The sequence below is a fragment of the Cupressus sempervirens genome, chromosome 4 (assembly GCF_028749045.1).
Source record: "Cupressus sempervirens isolate cs-2001-9-10 chromosome 4, ASM2874904v1, whole genome shotgun sequence".
In the NCBI taxonomy this organism is placed as follows: Eukaryota; Viridiplantae; Streptophyta; class Pinopsida; order Cupressales; family Cupressaceae; genus Cupressus; species Cupressus sempervirens.
In genome coordinates, this window is record NC_143121.1 from 530,365,242 (window position 1) to 530,386,639 (window position 21,398).

A 21,398-nucleotide genomic window follows, 5' to 3' on the forward strand; every position below is an offset into this window, starting at 1 on the left:
CAGGTTCTTTGTATATCAAGCTAACGTAATTCCTTCATGTGTTGAGTTGCATGTTAACATCTCATGTTAACTTGGGTTCTTCATATGCCGAGCTAGCACAATTCCTTCATGTGCTAAGTTGCATGTTAACATCTCATGTTAATGCAATTCCTTCATGTGCCAAGCTAGTTCAATCCCTTCATTGACCGAGTTGGCCCATTTTTTCTTCATGTGCCAAGTTGCAAGTTAACATGAATTTTTTCTAGGGTTAACATTGCACATTAACCATGGTCACTATGTCTCTATGAAAATTTGCAAGGTTTATGTGACATAGTGACCACTTGATGAGCTAGTTCATTTTCTTCATATGTCAAGTTGTGGGTTAACACACATTTCTGCACCGGGTTAACATTCTACATTTTTACTATTTTGAGAAGTGACTATTGTGAAATTGTATGATGCCTCTTTGAATGTGTATTGGGGAATGTGCCAATGAATGAATTAATGCCAAGTGGTGGGTCAATTCCTTCATTGCATTTTACTCATCATCAGATCAAGGTTCATCTATGGTTGTTGCTATGTTGCTATGCAAAGTTGTAGGGTATTTATTTCTTGTGGCATAGCATGTACTTATCATGTGGGTGTGGATCTTTTTCTTGTTGGTCCCCTTTTGATCTAATGGCTCTCATATTTTGGCATTCTTCCTTGGCCCTTCTACAAAAATGTGATGGCCATCAGATTTAGATGCATTTTTGAAGATCCTTTGCTTCATCTCAACCATTTGTGGTTAGGTAAAGCATCTTGATTGAGGGATATGTCTTAATCAAGCATTGGAGATATTTATTATAGCATCTGAGCCATCCATATCAACAAAGAGATCTACATCAACAATTCATAATTTTTTTGCGTAGATCAAATTGATTCCACGTAGGTCAACTTTGTATTTTTCCAATAGGTTAATGTGTGTGTTATCCCATCCCACATTTTCCTTGACAATATTGTAGTTTTATTTGTTGTGGTCATGTTACATCACCGGGATTGGTCTTTAATACTGAATGGAATTCTTTGGGCATTGATCCACATCATCAATGCATCTCCATGCTTCTTTATTGCTTTTAATGATCAAATATTTTGGATTTGATTTTCTTATAGCTAGATGCGTTGATTTTGGTTTCTTCCTACCACTTTTGCATCTGAAGTTGTTCCATGATCAGATTTTCTTCCAAATTTGTAGGATTTTCCTCCACAATCTTAAATGGTAGCGGTTGGGTTTAGGTTTAGGGTAGAAAATATCTTAGTTATGCCTGATCTATAAAAGCAGATTTTGTAATCTTTTTTAGGGGTCAACTCTTCTCTAATTTCTCTAGCATTGCTCTAGCTCGCTACTATAAATCCCCTTTGCCTCTAAACTTTATGGCACTCTACCTTATCTCCTTTAGCCATTGATATGTAGTGCAAGACCTATTTGCCTCTCATTGGTGTATTGTGGATATCTACAATCTTGCATGACAGTATCTCTTTTGGCCTATGAATGATATATAAGTGAATCTCATTTTCCTTGCATCATTTCTCTAGGTTTTCTGATATTCATGTGGTTATTAGATTAAAGCAAGTCTAGATGTGTATATCTTTTGGTGTCATGATGGTTCAATAGTGCATGTATGGGTAGAGATTGGTTAGAACACTTTATTTTGGTACATCAGCTCCTTAGAATAGATTGGGTAGATTTTGTTTCTTGCATCTCCTTCTCCCTTTTCCTCTCAAGTGTAGTTAGATGCATCTAGATAGAAAAGGAAGCTGGCCTTCTCTGAAGATTTAGCCTCATAGTGCAAGTCCCACACTTGGAGGTCATTTTCATGTTGCACAATGTTGCTTGAGGGTCATACCTTAGGCAGGGGTGCAGAATTTTGTGACAATTGTTTTTGGCACACCCAGTGGGATACAGATTTCAGCCTCATATGTTCATTTGTTAGCTAGTTGTAATCTTTATCCATTGAGAATTTGGTTGTTATTCTCAATGTCATAAGCTTTTGGAGGCATTCATTCAACACCATGGTGACTCTATGCATCTTCTTGTTTAAAAAAATCAAGTGTTGGTTTACATAAAGATATTTTGATCTTTTTTGTGTTTCTCATTTTTCTATGAAGTCTCTTGTTTAAATGCTTCCACATGGACTTACTTTGTAGAGACCCTTTTTTCTAGCCCCCATATTATGAGAATGAAAGTGATTCTTTTTCCTTCATCTACACTTCAGAGTGGGAAGTGTTTAAGGCTTAATTTAAGGAGGACCTTGATAGAAGGTTTATTGTATGCTAGGAGGAGACAAGGCTCAAGCTTGTCTAGTTGCAAGTGGCTAAAGTACAAGAGCCTCTTAGGCTTACTCACTTCACAAAGAGCATTCCCCCCATTTTCCAACATGAGGAAACACACATACTACCATCCATACCATTAGAGCCAACCCCTACTAGACAAGAGGATACTACCATTGCAAAGCGCAATGATGAGATCAAGGTTGTTTGCTTAGACCTAAAGCCATCAAGAGAATGCCCCATAAGGTATCTAGCTTTGCAATAAATCAGAATGTTGCCCCCAGTCATGCTCATCCCAAAGCATGAGGAAGAAAATCACAAAGAGGAGCAAGTATGTTTTTCTCCACAAGGTAATGCCCCAGTAGTAGAGAGATTCATCATTTTCAGCATTGGAAGGAAGGTATTCCATGTAGCAGTATGTTTTTTATGCTTGCTGCTATTTTCAGCTACCCATATGCATGGAAGAAAAAATTAGCTTGTGAGGAAGGGTAACTATTTCAATAAGCCAGTCAATGGCTTTGTTTAAATTTTGCATTGTGAATAGCTTGTACATAGTAAAGTAGTTTTTTTTGAGTTCTTTCCTATTTTCCAAGAAGTGCATGAGCACATTTGCTCCTTTTTTGGAGTTGTTCTGAGCTTTTTAGAGCTCCCAAGAGTTTTTAGTTCCTTGCTGGTTACAAATTTTTTGCTGGTCATAGGTGGGATAACACATCAATTCTTGGTAGTGACTCTATGCCCAATGAATTTCTTAAAGCCACTGGTCTATGCTTAGCAAGCAAGCATCCCCTCTAAGTTGCCAAGAATGTTGATCATTTTGGACCACATTCAACCCATCATTGATAATTTATTTTAGAGATCTTCAATAGGTTGGATTCTCTGCTATGGGTTAACATGCTTCTCAGTCAGGTTAACATCTTGTGTTAACTTGGGTTCTTCATATGACGAGCTAGCACAATTCCTTCATGTGCTAAGTTATAGGTTAACATCTCGTGTTAACTCGAGTTCTTCATATGTCAAGCTAGCACAATTCCTTCATGTGTCGAGTTCCTAGTTAACATCTCATGTTAACTTGGGTTCTTCATATGTCGAGCTAGCACAATTCCTTCATGTGTCAAGTTGAATGTTAACCCAATTCCTTCATGTGCCAAGCTAGTTCAGTCCCTTCATTGACCAAGTTGGCCAATTTTTTCTTCATGTGCCAACTTGAGGGTTAACATGCATTTCTACCAAGGTTAACATTGCATGTTAACCATGGTCCCTATGTTTCTATGCAAAGTTGTAAGGTAGTTATTTTTTCTTATGTGACATAGCGACCACTTGCTGAGCTAGTTCATTTTCTTCATATGCTGAGTTGTAGGTTAACACGTATTTTCACTCCAAGTTAACATTCTGCATTTTCACTATTTTGAGAAGTGACTTTTCTTGCTTTTGTGAAATCATGAAAGTGTATGCTACCTCTTTGACCATGTATTGGGGAACATGCCAAAAAATGAATTAATGCCAAGTTGTGGGTTAGTTCCTTCATTGCATTTTACTCACCATCAAATCAAGGTTCATCTATAGTTGTTGCTATGTCTCTATGCAAAGTTGCAAGGTATTTATTTCTTGTGACATAGCGAGTACTTGTCACGTGGTGGTGGATCTTTTTCTTTTTGGGCCCCTTTTGATCTAATGGCTCTTGTATTTTGACATACTTCCTTGGCCCTTCTACGAAAATGCGATGGTCATCAGATTTAGATGCATTTTTGGAGATTCTTTTCTTCATCTCAGTCATCTATCATTAGGTAAAGAATCTTGATCAAGGGCTATGTTTTAATCAAGCATTGGAGATATTTTTTATAGCATCTGAGCCATCCATATCAACAAAGTGATATACATCAATGGTTCATACATTTTTTGGGTAGATCAAATTGATTCCACATGGGTCAATTTTTTATTTTTTGGTAGGTTAATGTGTTTGTTATCCCATCCCATGTTTTCTTTGACAACATTGCAATTTTATTTGTTGTCGTCATGGCACATCACCAAGATTGATCTTTAATGTTGAACGACATTCTTTGGGCATTGTTCCATGTCATCAATGCATCTCCATGCTTATTTATTTCTTTTAATGATCAAATCCTTTGGATTTGATTTTCTTACAACTAGATGCATTGATTTTGGTTTATTCCTACCACTTTTGCATCTAGAGTTATTCCATGATCAGATTTTCTTTCAAATTTGCAAGATTGTCCTCGACAATCTTAAATGATAGTGGTTGGGTTTAGGTTTAGGGAAAAAAATATCTTAGTTATGCCTAGTCTATAAAGGCAGATATTGTAATCATTTTTAGAGGTTGAATCCTCTCTATTTTCTCTGGCATTGCTCTAGCTTGCTACTATAAATCCCCTTTTCCTTTGAATTGTATGGCACTCTATCTTATCTCCTTTAGCCATTGATGTGTAGTGCAAGAACTACTTTCCTCTCATTGGTGTATTGTGGGTATCTACAATCTTTCATGACTATATGTCTTTTGGCCTATGAATGATATATAAGTGAATCTCATTTTCCTTGCATTAGTTATCTGGGTTTTCTAATCTGCATGTGGTTGTTAGATTAAAAAAATTCTAGATGCATATATCATTTGGTGTCATGATGGTTCAATAATGCATGTATGGGCATAGATTGGTTAGAACACTCTATTTTGATGCATCACCTCCTTAGAATAGATTGGGTAGATTTTTTTTCTTGCATCTCCTTCTCCCTTTTCCTCTCAAGTGTAGTTAGGTGCATCTGAATAGAAAAGGAAGCTGACCTTCTCTGAAGATTCAACCTCAGAGTGCAAGTCCCACACTTGTAGGTCATTTCCAAGTTGCACAAGGTTGCTTGAGGGTCATACCTTAGGTAGGGATGTAGACTTTTGTGACAACAATTATCATTTGCAATTTACATAAAAGACTTGTATTATCAAAGATAAGGATGGTAAGTTGATTGGAATAGGTACAAGATCTAGAGGGAATGCATTTCAATTGAATCCTACTGAGCTAACCTATTTGGTTGCAAAAATGGATAACATTTGGATATGGCATAGAAGGTTCTATCATATAAACTTTGATAGCATTATGCAGGCAAGCATTATGATTTTAATAAGAAATTTTCCTAGAATCATGAAGCCTAAAAATGTTTTTTACAAAGAATGTAACATGGCTAAGTAGAAGAAGCTATCATTTCCTAGCAAGAAGTTCACTACTACAAAGAAGTTGGATATTGTTCATATAGATTTGGGTGGCACTACCAGAATAAGAGGATTCTATGGAAAAAATGTACTTTATGAAATTTTTAATGATTTCATTGGAATGATGTGGGTAGCATTTCTTAAAGAAAACTATGAAGCATTTGAGAAGTTCAAGATATTTAAGAATAGATTTGAAAATGAATTTGGTACAAAGATTAAATGTTTGAGATCAGATAGAGGTGGAGAATTTACTTCTAGGGAGTTAAACATATTTTGTGGAGAAAATAGAATTAAGAGACAATTATCATCACCAAAGATCTCTAAGTAGAGTGAGATAATAGAGAGAAGAAACATATCAGTATCAGAGGTAGCAAGAGTAATGATGTATCAAATTCATTTATGAGAGAAGCAATCAGTACAATAATATACATCATGAACACAGTGTAGATTAGAAAAGGTACAAACAAGACTCCTTCTAAATTATGGTTTGGTCATACACCCTTCATGAGGTACTTTAGAATTTTTGGAAGTGTTACATAAAGAGTGATGAAGGTATGTTCCTTGGTATAATTCATTGAAAAGAAAAGCTCACAGATGTTTTAATCATTGAACTAAGACAATTATTGAGTGTAAAAATGTGAAAGTAGATCAAATGTTTGGAGTTAAAGGGAGGATGATGCATTATAACTCTAATGAGGAAGAATAAAATCCAAGAATTGTTAAAAAAAATGCATAAGTTTTATTTGAGACTGAAAATGACTTACAGAATGATGTACAAATTGTTGAGAAAAGGGGAGAATAAAGATCTTAACCAAGAGAAGAGATAAGAGTTGAGATAGAAACTCCCACACCTAATAGGAACTTGGAAAAGAATCGCCCTATAGAGAAGATTATTGGAAGCAAAGACAAAGGAGTAATGACAAGAAACATAGAAAATATGGAATTATGCCTAATTTCTTAAGGAGAACCTAATAGTGCAGATGAGGCATGCAAAGATGATCATTGGATTCAAGTAGTGAAGTAATATTTAGATTAGATTGTAAAAATTGAAGCAAGGGAATTGTTTCCTAGGCCTAAAGAAAAGATTGTTATAGGAATTAAGTGAGTATTCATAAACAAGATGAATGAGCAAGGTGAAGTTGAGAGTGTAGGACTAAAAAATGGGTTAGAACCTAGCATACTATAAGAAACCAAAAAATCAATCGACATATACTAAACACTTCTAATCTACCATGAAAATCAATAAAGGAAGTAAAATAAGTAAAACCACCTCTTCAATTGTAGTTTCCATGTCCTTGTTTCTTCTCCATTTTGATGTAGCTCCAATTTCCTATATCACACACAACTGAAAAAAAAATACTAATGATGTGATGATGCTATTAAGAATACTAGAAGTGTGGTTAAAGCCTAATGAGTTCTAAGGATAGGGAATGAAGACCCAAAATAAGTGCAAGAGGTGAGACATGAAAATTTCATTAACATATACTAAATCATTCTAATATACCATAAAAAGCAATCACAGCAAAGGAATTAAAACAAATGAATCCCCCTTTTCAATTGTAGTTCACATGTCCTTTCTTCTCTATTTTGATGTAGCTACAATTGCCTACAGTGTACACAATTGAAACAAAGTGACATAATGATGGGATGAATACTATTGAGAGTACTAGAAGAGTGGTTTGGGCATGATGTTAAGGATAGGGGTTGAAGAAAAAAAATGAGTGCAAGATGGCTCAATTTATAGCCAAAATGTAAGAGGTGAGACATGGATGAGGAGATGGACACTTGTCAACTTGGCACGCTATTCCTTATAATATCTATAAAAAAACATGATGCAATATTCCAAATGTAGGATTCTATGACACATAAAAGTCAACATGGCTAAAAGTGGAGGAGAATTTATGATTTGCATATGACACATCAAGGCCACTTGTAGATAAGAATCTATAATGGATGTGGCTTATTATAGTCATGTGTAAGGAATAATATATGTCAAATATGACACATATTAGCCAGGTGTACAGAGAGGATCTATGACACGTTATGTCCATGTGTCAAGACTAGGTGGATTATTTAAATTAAAAATTCATAATTCCACAAAAATGAAAACTAGTAAAATAGAAATGTAAAATGTAAAATAGGACTTAGGAAATTGAAAATTCCCATAGTTTGCAAAGATGAATCAATTAATTAATAAATATTAATTAATTAAGAATTTTTGTTAATATGAAGAATAATTAGTAGTGTAAGATGAACATGATTGAAATGACATAGGAACAAATTGATGGGTTAACTAATCCTATAGGAAAATTAGTAAATGATTAGCCAATTTGATTAAATCAATGCACAATTATCCTTTTGATAAAATGTGATAATTATGTGGATCGACTAGGATGATGGTGGGTAGATCAAATCCATGATCAAATTGATTGACTAATTAAGATTATAATATGCCAAGGACATATGACATGGATTAAGGGCATGTGACCTTTAATAGGCATTGTAAAGGTCAAAGGATTTAAATTGATTGATAAGACTAACCATAATAACATCAATGGACATTGTCAAATGTTATTAATTTGATTGGATAATGCTATGATACAACACTGATAGTCTTGACAATGTCAATGATTGGATGATAAAAATGACAAATTTGACCTAGCACTAAGGGAAATGATAGTGCTAAGGTCATATTTTATAGGTTTGATAGGTTACCAAGGCTCTAAGTGACACAAAAAAATGTCTAGGTTGGAAAGATGATGATTGGTTTGAGATATTTGACATGTTTTAGGTTCATTAGGGTTGATTTGGGATAGTTTTGGATTGATTTGGGATGATTTTGGGTTGATTAGAAAGGATTCTAGTGATGTTGAAATGGCTTCAAGTCGATCGGATGAGATTTTGATGATGTTGCAATTATTTAGATTCAATTATGAAAAGTTCACATAAAATGGGAACTGATTATGAAGCGATCTACAATTGATTTGAAAGAGGGTGTGAATGATGAATTATGTTATCAAAATATGCCTGAATGATAGTATAATTAGAGAAAAGATCATAACTACTAAAATGAGAAAATGGAATGTATTAGTACAAAAAATTGACTAAATAGTAGATGCAAACCATTTTTTAACATCTACATTTTTCTCCTCCTTGATACAATGATTTAGAGCATTGTCTCGAAGAATACTAATGAAAAAGTCATAAAAGCATGCCCCAATGGGGGTGCTATATATGGGTTAACCCTCAATAAATTGACCGAAAAATGCATATGATAGGTCACATTTTTTACAACAATAAGATGAATCTATATCTATTGACATATTCTAAATCAGAGCTCAAATGCAAAAGTTATGGGGTCCAAAGTGAAAAATAGGGGTCAATCAAGGCCCTGGGAGTAGTTTTGAGCATCTAGCTACCCAATGTGTTCCCAAAACACACCCAAGTGTGCATAGGGAGCACTTTTCATGATCAAGTGTTCTATAGGATGACCAAGTGCACCCTAGGTGCAATTGGGAAGCCCAACTACACCCCAAGATGCTTCAGGAGCTAAAATTAGTTTGACTAGACTCAGAATGGCCTAGACTATGTGTGCATGCCAAAAACCATAGCAATTGGTCAAAACATAGGTCAATGCAGTAAAAAATGGTCAAATATTTCCAAATTTGGTCAAACTTGGTAGAAAGTTGACAAGTAGTTAGGCAAAGGTTCAAAAACAATGCAAATGAACTCGTAATAACCCAAAATTTGGTATGCATGTTCAAGACCCTAGAAAGAGGAAAATAGGTAAGTAAACCTAGTAAAAAATGGTTAGATTTTGTCAAAATTGGTCAAACATAGGTCAAACTTGGTCAAAATTAGGTCAAACCTAAGCTAAACTTGGTAGAAAGCCACATAAGGTTGACAAACATTGTATGATTATGCAAGAATGGGGAATGAAGATTATTTTGGTGTATTAGAGTACATGACTATAGTGGTGGTGAATGAGATGGACATTAGAAGATAGAGGAGATGAGACAAGGACCAATTAGTATGAGGTGAGGAAATTTTGCTTTCATAAAGTGCATTATATGTCAAAGGAGCTTTATTTTTATATGGAAAAGAGAATGCAACACACCGTGGTATAAAAGGGCCAAAGCATAAATGCAAGCTTTTTATGTAAACAAGGATGGTGCAAACAAAAAAATGACCTTGTCCCTTTCAAGGAATATATATATGCCCTAGACTCACCAAGGCACATTCAATAGACAGAAAAGCCAAATCAACCATGAACCATCCTGACCACTCTCATAATTCAGTTTATATCATTGAGTGGCATAGGAAATTGATCAAAGAAAAACAAAGAAAAAATAAATCATTGAGTAAATAGTGTGAGCCAATGGCTATTCTCATCCATTATATTTTTTTTTTGTCTTTGATTATTTAGAGATTATTGAACATGTTGATTATGTGGTAGGTTTGATTGATGGTTTGGTTGATAGGATAAGAATGACAAGTTAGATTTATTTTTAGTTCATGTTGCTCAAATAGTAGGTTAACGTGTGATTGTCATTGAAGCATCATGCTTTGAATTTCAGTTTGCAAAAGTGAAATTTTTTAAGAAAGAATGGTTATTGCAATTTTTGGTAGGTTTTGTGATTTTTAGGAATTTTGGGGGTATTTGATGTTTTTATGTTGCTTATTTCTTGAGGACTTTCTATGGTTTTTTGGAATTTTTCCACGATGTTATGTGATTTTTATCAAGTTTTTTATTTCAAGACATTTTATGATTTTTATGGATTTCTTCAGGATCATATTTGAATTTTTAAGGTTTTTTCAAGATCATATCTAAATTTTTAGGATTGTATCTAATTTTTTAGGAGTTTTCCAAGATCGTAAAGGATTCACAAGTGTTAGGTCCAATCTAATATGTGATATGTCCAATGGATAACATGATTAGGGAGATGCCCCTAGTTCAATTTGAAATTCACACATTCTGTAGGTAATATGCCTCTAGAAAAAACTCAAAATATGTACAAAGGCAGAAGATAGAGTATATATAGACTGGTGACATTTGGGTAACATAACAATAAATATTAACTAGATCACAGTCCATGGTCAAGGACTAAGGATGTCATGTGGTATGAAGGATGTGATCAAGTAATGACAAGGGGGAAAGACTAGATGAAATCCTGATAGATGGAGAAGCAACAACTAATTACACATGGTGCATTTTTATCAAGTTTTCACCATGGTACTTGCCCAAAGTTTCTATTATCTAGGTCCTCACTTTTGGAGGAAATTTTTCTCTTGACTCAAAATTTCATGCCAAGATGTCTGTTTGCCAAGTTTTCATCAAGGCATTGATTTTTTCATGACTTTTTTTTTTCATGATTTTTTCTACATATATTTTAAGACTTTTAGATAGAATCATGAATTTTGTTGATGAAATGCTAACATGAATATGTTGTCAGTGCTTTTGGCTAATAACCTCTGGACCCATAAGTGACTATAACTATGTAGCATTTTTTCCAAGTTTATAGCTAGATTCAAACCATTGGAATGGCCTTAAGATATATCATCATGTACTATGTGCAAGATAGTGTTTGCCTCTCATGAATCAAGGCATTTGAGGATAATTGGGTAAAAGGATCCTTTGTATAGAATGTCAGTAATGATGCTTAAACGTTTACTAGATAGAGGTTTGATTTTGGGTATTGGATAAGTTAGGTAGTTGGATTTGGGGATAAATAGTTAGATAAAAATTATAACTAAGAGGATTGAGACCAATGACTTCCCAAATGAAGGCTAACCAAGAGAGCTCAAAAAAGATTGAGTGGCATATTGAATAGTGGAACACTTATATTCATGCCATCAACTTGTTCATTTTTTTAATCTTTGTGAGCTTCTTATCTTTTTTGTTTTCATGGTCTAATATTGCCTTTCGATTTTCACCAAGAGATCCATTCTTTCCATTTTGTCCATTTTTTTCTTTGTATTTAGTTTTTTATCTAGAAGATGGAGTTGACTCCACAAAATATGTCAATGTGTTCACTTCAGGAGAAATTTCTTCTTTATGATCATCAATCATAATGCCTTCATAGATTTCAAAGTTCGTTACAAGAGTGTCATCATTATCAAATTGATCAAAGATCAGTGGTCCACACTAGTCCCAATCCAATATTTCATGATAACTTGAGGGGATGTCATCATTAGTGTTAAATTGCATTTGATCAAAGGTATATATGGGTATTAGATTAAATGGCATCATTAGGGTTACATTCAAAAGTTGGAGGACTTGGATCTCATAATGTTTCAATCCAAGGTGCTAAGCTAGGTTAAGAGATAGGTGGAGTTATAGAATGTGTTTATCCTCCAAATCTAGGCTATTAGGGTTAGAAAAGAAATGGCCAAGTGTATAAGGACTAGAAAGATGATTAGTTGCAGGCTGGGTATCCTCAAATGCCTTTTCATCATTTGAAACATTCACAGTCTCACACGAGGGGACCTTAGTACTAAGAAGACCTATTTGTAGTGGCCTAAATCCAAGCCCCAAACAAGGAGGTCATACTTTTAATGTGATAGGTTCAATTATTACTTTTTTATGAGATCTAAGACCACTACATCCATCATAACCTTTTTCTACATGATAGTACACTTAGGCTTATAATTGTTAGGAGATATCATAGTGGGTTTTTGTTCTTCTTTATCTTTCTCAATATGGATATATGTATTCTCATAGAAATGTTCCTCAATTAGTCCACCTCCACTAATGAAATTGATAAAAGTGGTATCTTGTGTAGTGATATTAGGTTTTTTTACTTGTAATGGTTATGACTTACCACAAGATTGGGGAGAAAATGTTGACTCTCTAATGTTGAACATTTGAGACATAAAGTATTTTCCACAACCTTTTTCTTCAATCTCCAAATTTTCCTTGGTCTTAATAAGGAGTATATTAGGGGCCACATATTTAGAGTAATTTGTGGGTTTTTCTTCATTGTTTGTTGGAACTTGGCATGCAATGACATATCTTAGATCAACACAAAAGTAGAAAGGATATTGATCACTAGGGATGGTAACATCCACATTTTTGTAGGGGAACTTTAGACACTAATGATATGTAGAGGGCACTTATTTCATTACATGGATCCATGGATGACCTAGTATCATATTACAGTTTGTTTTGATATCTAGGACTTCAAAAAACATGTCTTTAGTAGTTGAACCAACACTAAAAGGTAATATGATAACACACTTGGAGAAGCATTCACCATCATCATATGCTTTTATTATGATTATGTGGGAGGGATAAATGTATTCTTCATAATAACCAAGACCCTTGACAACTTTAAGGGTACATATGTTTAGTCCTACTCCACCATCTATCAACACATGTCTAACCTTGGCATTATAGATAAAGACTTGAAGATGAAGGGGACCATTGTGGTTAGTTCTATCATTAAGGACATCATGAGGTGGAAAGGTGATACTCTGTGATTTAGATAAGTTCCCAACCATGGCCTAGAATTGGAAAACATCAATATTGTCAAGCACTATTGACTCTTTTAGGGCTTGATCAAGAATCTTCTGACATTGGGAAGATGCATGTAGAAAGTCCAAGATGGATTTATTTTTGGGGGGAGTGGGGGTGGGGTTTCCAAGCTAGTTAACAAGGCTATAATCAAAAGAAGTAGGAGAATTAGATCTACCAAGGGTTGCAAACCAAGAAGGGGTTATAGGTCTAGTAGGTGCTCTAGGTAAGGTGATCTTTGTGTGACACATAGTGATCACACAACAAGATTTTTTTCTTTAAGGTGAATGTGGATATGCAGGAGTTAGACTCATTGAAAAAATTGATGGTGTAGTCATATCTAGTGCACATGTAATTTACATTATTCTACAAGTTTGAGTTTGAACTAGAGGCCTTCCCTTTGTCATGGTTCCCCAGAGGATCCTTAAAAATGGTACGATTGGAATTTGAGGATGATAATGAAGGTGTTGGAATACTTTAGAATAATTAAGAGGGAGGGTGAATCAGTTATCCAAGGTCCATATCTATAAATAAAACTTTTCACAACTTAGTGAACCCATAAAACATTTATCATTATCCATGCATCCATAAGATTATACAATTACTTAATTCTTGTAGGTTACTACTAAATCAACTTGCAGAAATGTAAACATGAAACATAATAGATTCATCAACACACTTGACACAATGATTTATGTGGAAACCCAATTTGGGAAAAACCACTAGTAACATGCTACTCTTTGTCACTCTTCTAAAGTGATGCCCTATGAAAGGCCAACCCTGTTAAAGGTTACAATACACATTGTTAAATGTGACCTTATTAAAGGATTTCAATCACACTTTTAGGAGTGAGCCTTGTTAAAGGACTTTAGACCATTCACTTAGAATTTCACCCAGTTAAAGGATTTACAAATGACTATTAGGTCAACCGTAACCCAAAGGATTTACCCTAGACTGATACAATTATTAGATAGTAATAGTAAATCTTGATCTAATAATAACTTACAACTCCATTTGTAGATTACAAATCTTTGTTCCAATCCTCCATTCTACTTCACCTTCACATATTTCAGCTCTAATAGCTTATTCACCCTTCAAGCATTCATACCCTTAAGCCTTCTTGCTTAACATACTAATGTAGACTCTTCTCTTAGGTCACTTGATAAAGCAAAACCCTTGACTCATTGTCTTCCTTAGGTTCCCACACATTACAACCCTTGCTTCTGACTAGCCATTCCTATAAATAGGAAATTTAGATTATTTGACGCTCAATCTCCATCTCCCAATTTAGGGTTAGGATAGATTAGGTAGGTTACAATGAATATAACCCATATTTCATATCTCTTCTAGAAATTTCTCTTTCAATCCTCTTTGAATTCACCTCAAAATGGTTTACCTTGAATTCTGTGCCACTAGCTCATTAATCTTATCCTCCACCTAGTTTACATAATCCGAGAAAACAAACTTATATCAAATTCATGATCTTTCAAATAATGTAGCCACTTGGCACTAACCTTCTTTTGATGCTCAACACATATTACATTGCTTGGCATCCTCTATAAAATCACTCAGCATGTACTAAAGTTTATTGGTGCTCAACATCAACTAAACTTTACTCAACATCCACTATTTTTCTCGGTATACACTAGAATCAACTTTTACTCAGATCCAACTATTTTTCTACTCAGCTTGCAATGACTTTGCTTGACACCTACTATCCACTCAGTCAAGCTTGGTAGACTTGAACTTTGTTTAACTGGTTCTTCTATACTTTCTTAGTGTAACAAACCTTTGTAACCTTAAGTAGATTATCAATACATCATGTTATCATTGTCTAAAATTATTCTTGTACTCCTTTACATATCATAACTCAACCTTTCCTTTAGGTGCTATTGTTACATCTTTTGATCAAATCCTCTTCATCAATCAAATAAGTGATAGTACTTAAATCATATAAGTAGTTGTCTTACCAAAAAATAGTAGGTCTTACATCAGTGACAAAATAATAATTGAAACATATTGATTATACTTGTGTCAATTTGTTCTTCATAGTCTCCTTCAACAATCTCCCTCAATTTATTCTTAACAATCTCCCTCTTTGGCATTGATGGCAAAATAAACTAATTAACCAAACTAACTAAGGTTGAAACAATAAGACCAACAAAGAAGAAAAAAGAAAACAAATAATTCCTTATATTGAAATCTCTCCCTCTATTAGAAATATTTCCCTCTATCAACAACTTTCATCTTCTAAATAGGTTACAAAACTCTTCCTTATAACTCCCTCTGAATTACTTCTTGTATCTCCCTTTTATGAGGTAGATGTTAGGATTTCTCTTTCTTTGTTCTCTTGATTCTCCTAATCAATAACTATCTCCCTCTTTCTTACATTTCCTTTGATCAAGAATTATCTTCGTCTTTGACAACAATGCCAAAGACTTGTCATCTTAATATGAAAATATGAACTTCTTTAGTTTCTCCCTCTATCACCTTATTTGTGACTAATTTGAAGTTTCAACTTGTTGACTACTTTAGGCAGCTACTAATGTAAGATCCACTATATCAATCTCTAACATATGAAAATCAGCTTGTTTGATGTAGGACACTCCTTTTGTTACTTAGATAGCCTTTGATAGGGGTATCACCCCTAGTTTACCTCTTAGCTACTCATGAACATCCTTAGATAATGCTTTTGTGAAGATATTAGCAATTTGTTCTTTTTTGTTAACATATTTCATATTTGCCTCTTTATCTTTAACCAATATTCTCAAGTAATGATACTTGATTGCAATGTGCTTAGCCGTTGTGTGCATAACAATATTATTTGATATATTGATAGCACTTGTATTATCATAATAAAGTGTCACTAGTTCTATGATCTCTTCCTTCGTACCTTTGAGTAATTGTTTGATCCATACAATGTTTATATAATTTACAATAGCAACAACATATTCAACATCAATAGTAGATTGTGAGGTGCAATTTTATTTCTTGCTAGTCCATGTAACCAACCTCTTGCCTAAGAAAAATGCTCTTCCACTGGTGCTCTTTCTATCATCAATGTTTCCAACCCAATCATCATTAGTTTAGGCTCATAATTCAAATTTTTCATTTTTCTTATAGTATAGACCATACTCCTCTATTCATTTTAGATATCTCATTATTCTCTTTACATTCATCAAATGGTTCTCTCTAGGATTAGCAGAGAATCTTGCAACCATCCCTACATATAATGCAATGTCAAGTCTACTATGTGCTACGTATTGTAATTTTCCAATCATAGACATGTATAATGTTTCATTCACCTCAGTTGAATCATCATTCTTTGACAATTCGTGTCCTATTACCATAGGTGTACTTATTGGTTTGGAATCCTCCAGTCCAAAAAAATTAGTATTTCCTTGACATATTTTAATTGAGTGATGTATATACTATAATTCATTTGATATACTTGCAAACCCACAAAGAACTTGATCTCGCCAAACATAAACATCTCAAATTCTTACTTCATTTCATTTGCAAAAGCCTTATATAAAGCATCTTGACCTCCAAATATGATATCATCAAAAAAATTAGATAAGAAAATGCCTTTTCCTTTCTCTATTTTCATGTATAGATTGGTGCTATCATTAGTCCTTTCAAATCCAATCTTCACAAGATAATTATGAAGTCTCTCATACCATGCTCTTATAGAGCTTTTTGTAATCTACATACCGTGTTCTTATTATTAACATCAAAAAAACCTTATGGTTGTTCTATTTAAACTTCTTGTAATATGCCATTTAGAAATGCAAATTTAACATCCATTTGATAAACTTTTAAACATTTTTATGCAAAATAAGTAAGTAAAGTTCTTACTCCTTCTAATCTAGCAACATGAGAATGTCTCTCCATAGTCAATTTCTTCTTCTTGTGCATATCCTTTGCAAAATAATCTTGCCTTGTTCCTTGTGACTTCCCCATTTTCATCTAGCTTGTTTCTGAATACCCACTTGGTGCTAATCATATTTTTGTCTTTTGTTCTAGGAACTAGAGTCAATGTTTTATTTTTCTCAATTTGTTCAATCTCTTCTTCCATGGCTTTACTCCACTCCACATCTTCTAATGCATCTCTCACTAATCTAGGTTCTTTCATGCTCAGTAAAAATGCATCATTTCTTAATCTATTTCTTTTGATTGGTCTAGCATCTTTATCTCCAATAATTTGTGTAGCAAGATCATGTCTATTGACATATTTGGACAATCTTGGTTCTACTCTAGTTTCCTCTTTTTATCTTTCAACTTCATAGTCACTATGTCCATCTCTGTCATGGAGTTCAGCATCTCTTTCATGTATGCTAATCTCAAAATTAGAATGTGCTTTGACTTTATTCCATAACTTGGCATCTGAGTGTAGCTCAATTCTTGAATGCAACTCGATATTCATAGCATGTGACTTGGTAGTCACTAAAACTTGCTATTTGTTTGTAGCATGGTTTTCAACATCTTCTTTACTAGGAATACCTTCATAAGAATATAAAAATGATTTGTATTCTTCTAGTTCTTTCATAGGTTCAACCTCATATACTTGTTTCTTGACTTGTACACAATTCAAGGTATAGACAGTTGTGCTTACAGTTTATCTCCAATATTTCAAAAAAACATTTTTCTTCATCATGAGTGTTCTAGCACAATTCATTATAGATATATTCCTCCTTTCAGATATTCCATTTTGTGGAGGGGTTCTAGGTGCATATGTCTATCTTTTGATCCCTCTTTCATTACAGAACATCTCAAACTTATGTGATATAAATTCTCCTCCTCTACCAGATCTCAAACACTTCATACTTTTACCTATATCCTTCTCAACTCTTGATAAGTGCCACTTAAACATTTGGAAAGCATCAAATTTCTATTTCAAAAACATAATTATCATCATTCTAGAATAGTTATCAACAAGAAACATAATGTACTTATCTCCTTTGTAGCTTTGCACTTCAATCAGTCCACACAAGTTAGTATGAACAATCTCTAGTATTCCTTTGGAGGTATGATTTTTACTCTTAAAACTTGATTTTGTCATTTTTCCTAACTGATATTGCTTTCACATTATATTATTAGGTTTCTTTAACTTAGGAAAACCTCTAACTTTTCTCATGTTAGTGATACTGATCAAGTTATCAAAATTAACATGACATAACCTTTTGTGCCATAGCCACACATCATCAAATTTTACAAGCAGACAAGTAGCATCCTCTATATCAAGATAGAATAGATTATTCCTAGTTTGATCACCCTTTCTAATCAATTTCTCATCAGTGTTATATATCATAGAAACCTTGTTTTCAAACTCAACCTTACATCTTGAATTATTCAATTGTGACACACTCAAGAAATTATAGTTAAGTCCTTCAACATACTAAGAATTATCACATAAAATATTATATGTGAGTTTGATAGAACATTTTCCTTTTATCAAACATGGTGCATCATTACCAAATCTTACACTATTTCCATCATAACAATTCAAGGTAATGAACTTACTTTTGTCTCAAGTCATGTGATGTGAACACCCATTGTTAATGATCCATCTGTCATTCTTGTTCACACAATTCACAAGTGCAGTTGCCTCATCTTCATCATATTCATCCTTCATTACAACATACACCACTTCACCATCATGTTCAGCAAATTTATCTTTTTTTTCCTCTTGAGCAATGTAGCAAGACTTCCTATCTTTATCTTTGTAGTCCTTGTTGTTTTCATCTCTTCTACTTTTGTACTTGTCACCACCTCTATAGTTCTTATTTTCTAGACATCTAGCATTAATATGACCAACCTCATTGCAATTGAAAAAATGGATAGGTAATTTACCTTTGAACTTACCTTTACCTCTTGGAATCTTCTTGCCAGTAGTGCTTCAAGTTTTTCTATGTTCTCCTCATCTATATCACTATTATTAGAGACATACTTTATCTTTTTCTTCTTCTTCTTCTTCTTCTCACAAGGTTCCTTCAATGAAACCTTAGCTTTGAAAGTAGGTTCAATATTTTCAGGTTTGTAATTATCATAGCTCAAAAGTAGTGAGCCTACCTACCAAAGCTTCAAGTGATAGATTATTCCTAGGTATAGATCTCATTTCTTGAATTGCAAAAACTCTAATAGCATATATGGTTAGTAGTGTTCTTAAAAATTTTCTTAGTATAGTATCATCATCTATATTTCTAGTAGCTCCTCTTATTGCATTAACAACTTCTTTTATCATTGTAGCATATTGGGCAATATTTTCACCTTTTTACATTCTCATATCATCAAACTTACCTCTGAGACTTTTAGCTTTGCCTCTTAGAACATTAGTGTCTCCTCCATAGATAATGGTTAAGGCATCCCACATTTTCTTTTTACTATCAAGACCTTTTATATCATCAAACTCATCATAACTTAGGGTAGAGGTGATCTCCAACATTACCTGGTTATGTTCTTTATTATTTTTCATATCCTAACTAGTTAGGGCTCTAGCAAGACCAAAATGCTCAGTAGTAATGGTAGATTGTGCATGATCTCCAAGTCTGCCAAGGTGTAGCTTCATCAAACTTTTTCATGCAAGAAATTTATCTCTATTGAGCTTGGGTACTTCTCTTTTTTACATCTTGATCTTTGTGCTTCTAGTACCTTCAAATTAGTCCTCTTAAGTAGATGGCTTTGATACCAATTGTTGGAATACTTTACAATAATTGAGCAGGGAGTGTCAATCAGTTATCCAAGGTCTAGATGTATAAATGAAGCTTTCCATAGCTTAGTGAACCCATAAAACATTTATCATCATGCATGCATCCATAAGATTATGCAATCACTTAATTCTTGTAGGTTACTATTAAATCAACTTACAAAAATGTAAACATGAAACATAATAGATTCATCAACACACTTGACACAATGACTTGCATGGAAATCCAATTTGGGAAAAGCCATCAGTAACATGCTCCTCTTTTTCACTCTTCTAAAGTGATGTCCTATGAAAGGCCAACCTTGGTAAAGGTTACAATACCAATGTTAAATGTGACCTTGTTAAAGGATTTCAATCACCCTATTAGGAGTGAGCCTTATTAAAGGAATTTAGACCATTCACTTGGAATGTCACCTAGTTAAAGATTTTACAAATGACAATTAGCTCAACCTTAATCCAAAGGATTTACCCTATATTGATACAATTATTAGAGAGTAACAGTAAGGCTTGATTTGATAATAACTTACAACTCCATTTGCAGATTGCAAATCTATGTTCTATTCCTCCATCCTACTTGGCCTTCACACATTTTAGCTCTAATAGCTTGTTTACCCTTCAAGCATTCACAATCTTAAGCCTTCTTGCTTAACATACTAATGTAGACTCTTCTCTTAGGTCACTCAATGAAGCAAAACCCTTGACTCCTTGTCTTCCTTAGGTTCTCGCAAATGACAACCCTTGCTTCTGACTAGCCATTTCTATAAATAGGAAATTTAGATCTTTTTCCACTCATTCTCCATAATCCAATTTAGGGTTGGGATATATTAGGTTGGATATAATGAATCTACCCCATATTTCATATCTCTTCTAGAAAATTATCCTTCAATCCTCTTTGAAATCACCTCAAAATGGTTTACCTTGAATTATGTGCTACTAGCTTATCAATCTTATCTTCCACCTAGTTCACACAATCCAAGAAAAAAACATGTTAGCTTAGATCCATCGAATCATGATCTTTCAAATAATGCAACCACTTGACATTAACTTTCTTTTGATGCTCTACACATACTGCATTGCTTGGCATCCTTTGTAAAATCACTCAGCATGAACTAAAGTTTATTGGTGTTTGGCATCAACTAAAATTTACTTGACATCCACTATTTTTCTTGTCATACACTAGAATAGAATTTTACTCAACTCTAACTATTTTTCTTCTCAGCTTGCACTAACTTTTCTCGACACCTACTATCCACTCAGTCAAGCTTGGCAGACAAACTTTGTTTAACTTGTTCCTCAATACTTTCTTAGTGTAACCAACCTTTAAAACCTTAAGTAAATTATCAATACATCATATTATCATTGTCTTAAGTGATTCTTGTACTCCTTTACATATCATAACTCAACCTTTCCTTTAGGTGCTATTGTTACATATTTTGATCAAATCCTCTTCATCAATCAAATAAGTGGTACTACTTAACTCATATAAGCATTTGTCTTACTAAAAAAATGTACATTTTACATCAATGGAAAAACAGTAATTGAAACATATTGATCATACTTGTTTCAATATGTTCTTCATAGTCTCCTTCTTCAACAATCTTAATTTATTCTCAATGGAAAGGTCTATAGTAATCACAACTTCATTGATAAGGTCTTGGATCATGTTTAAGTTGGAA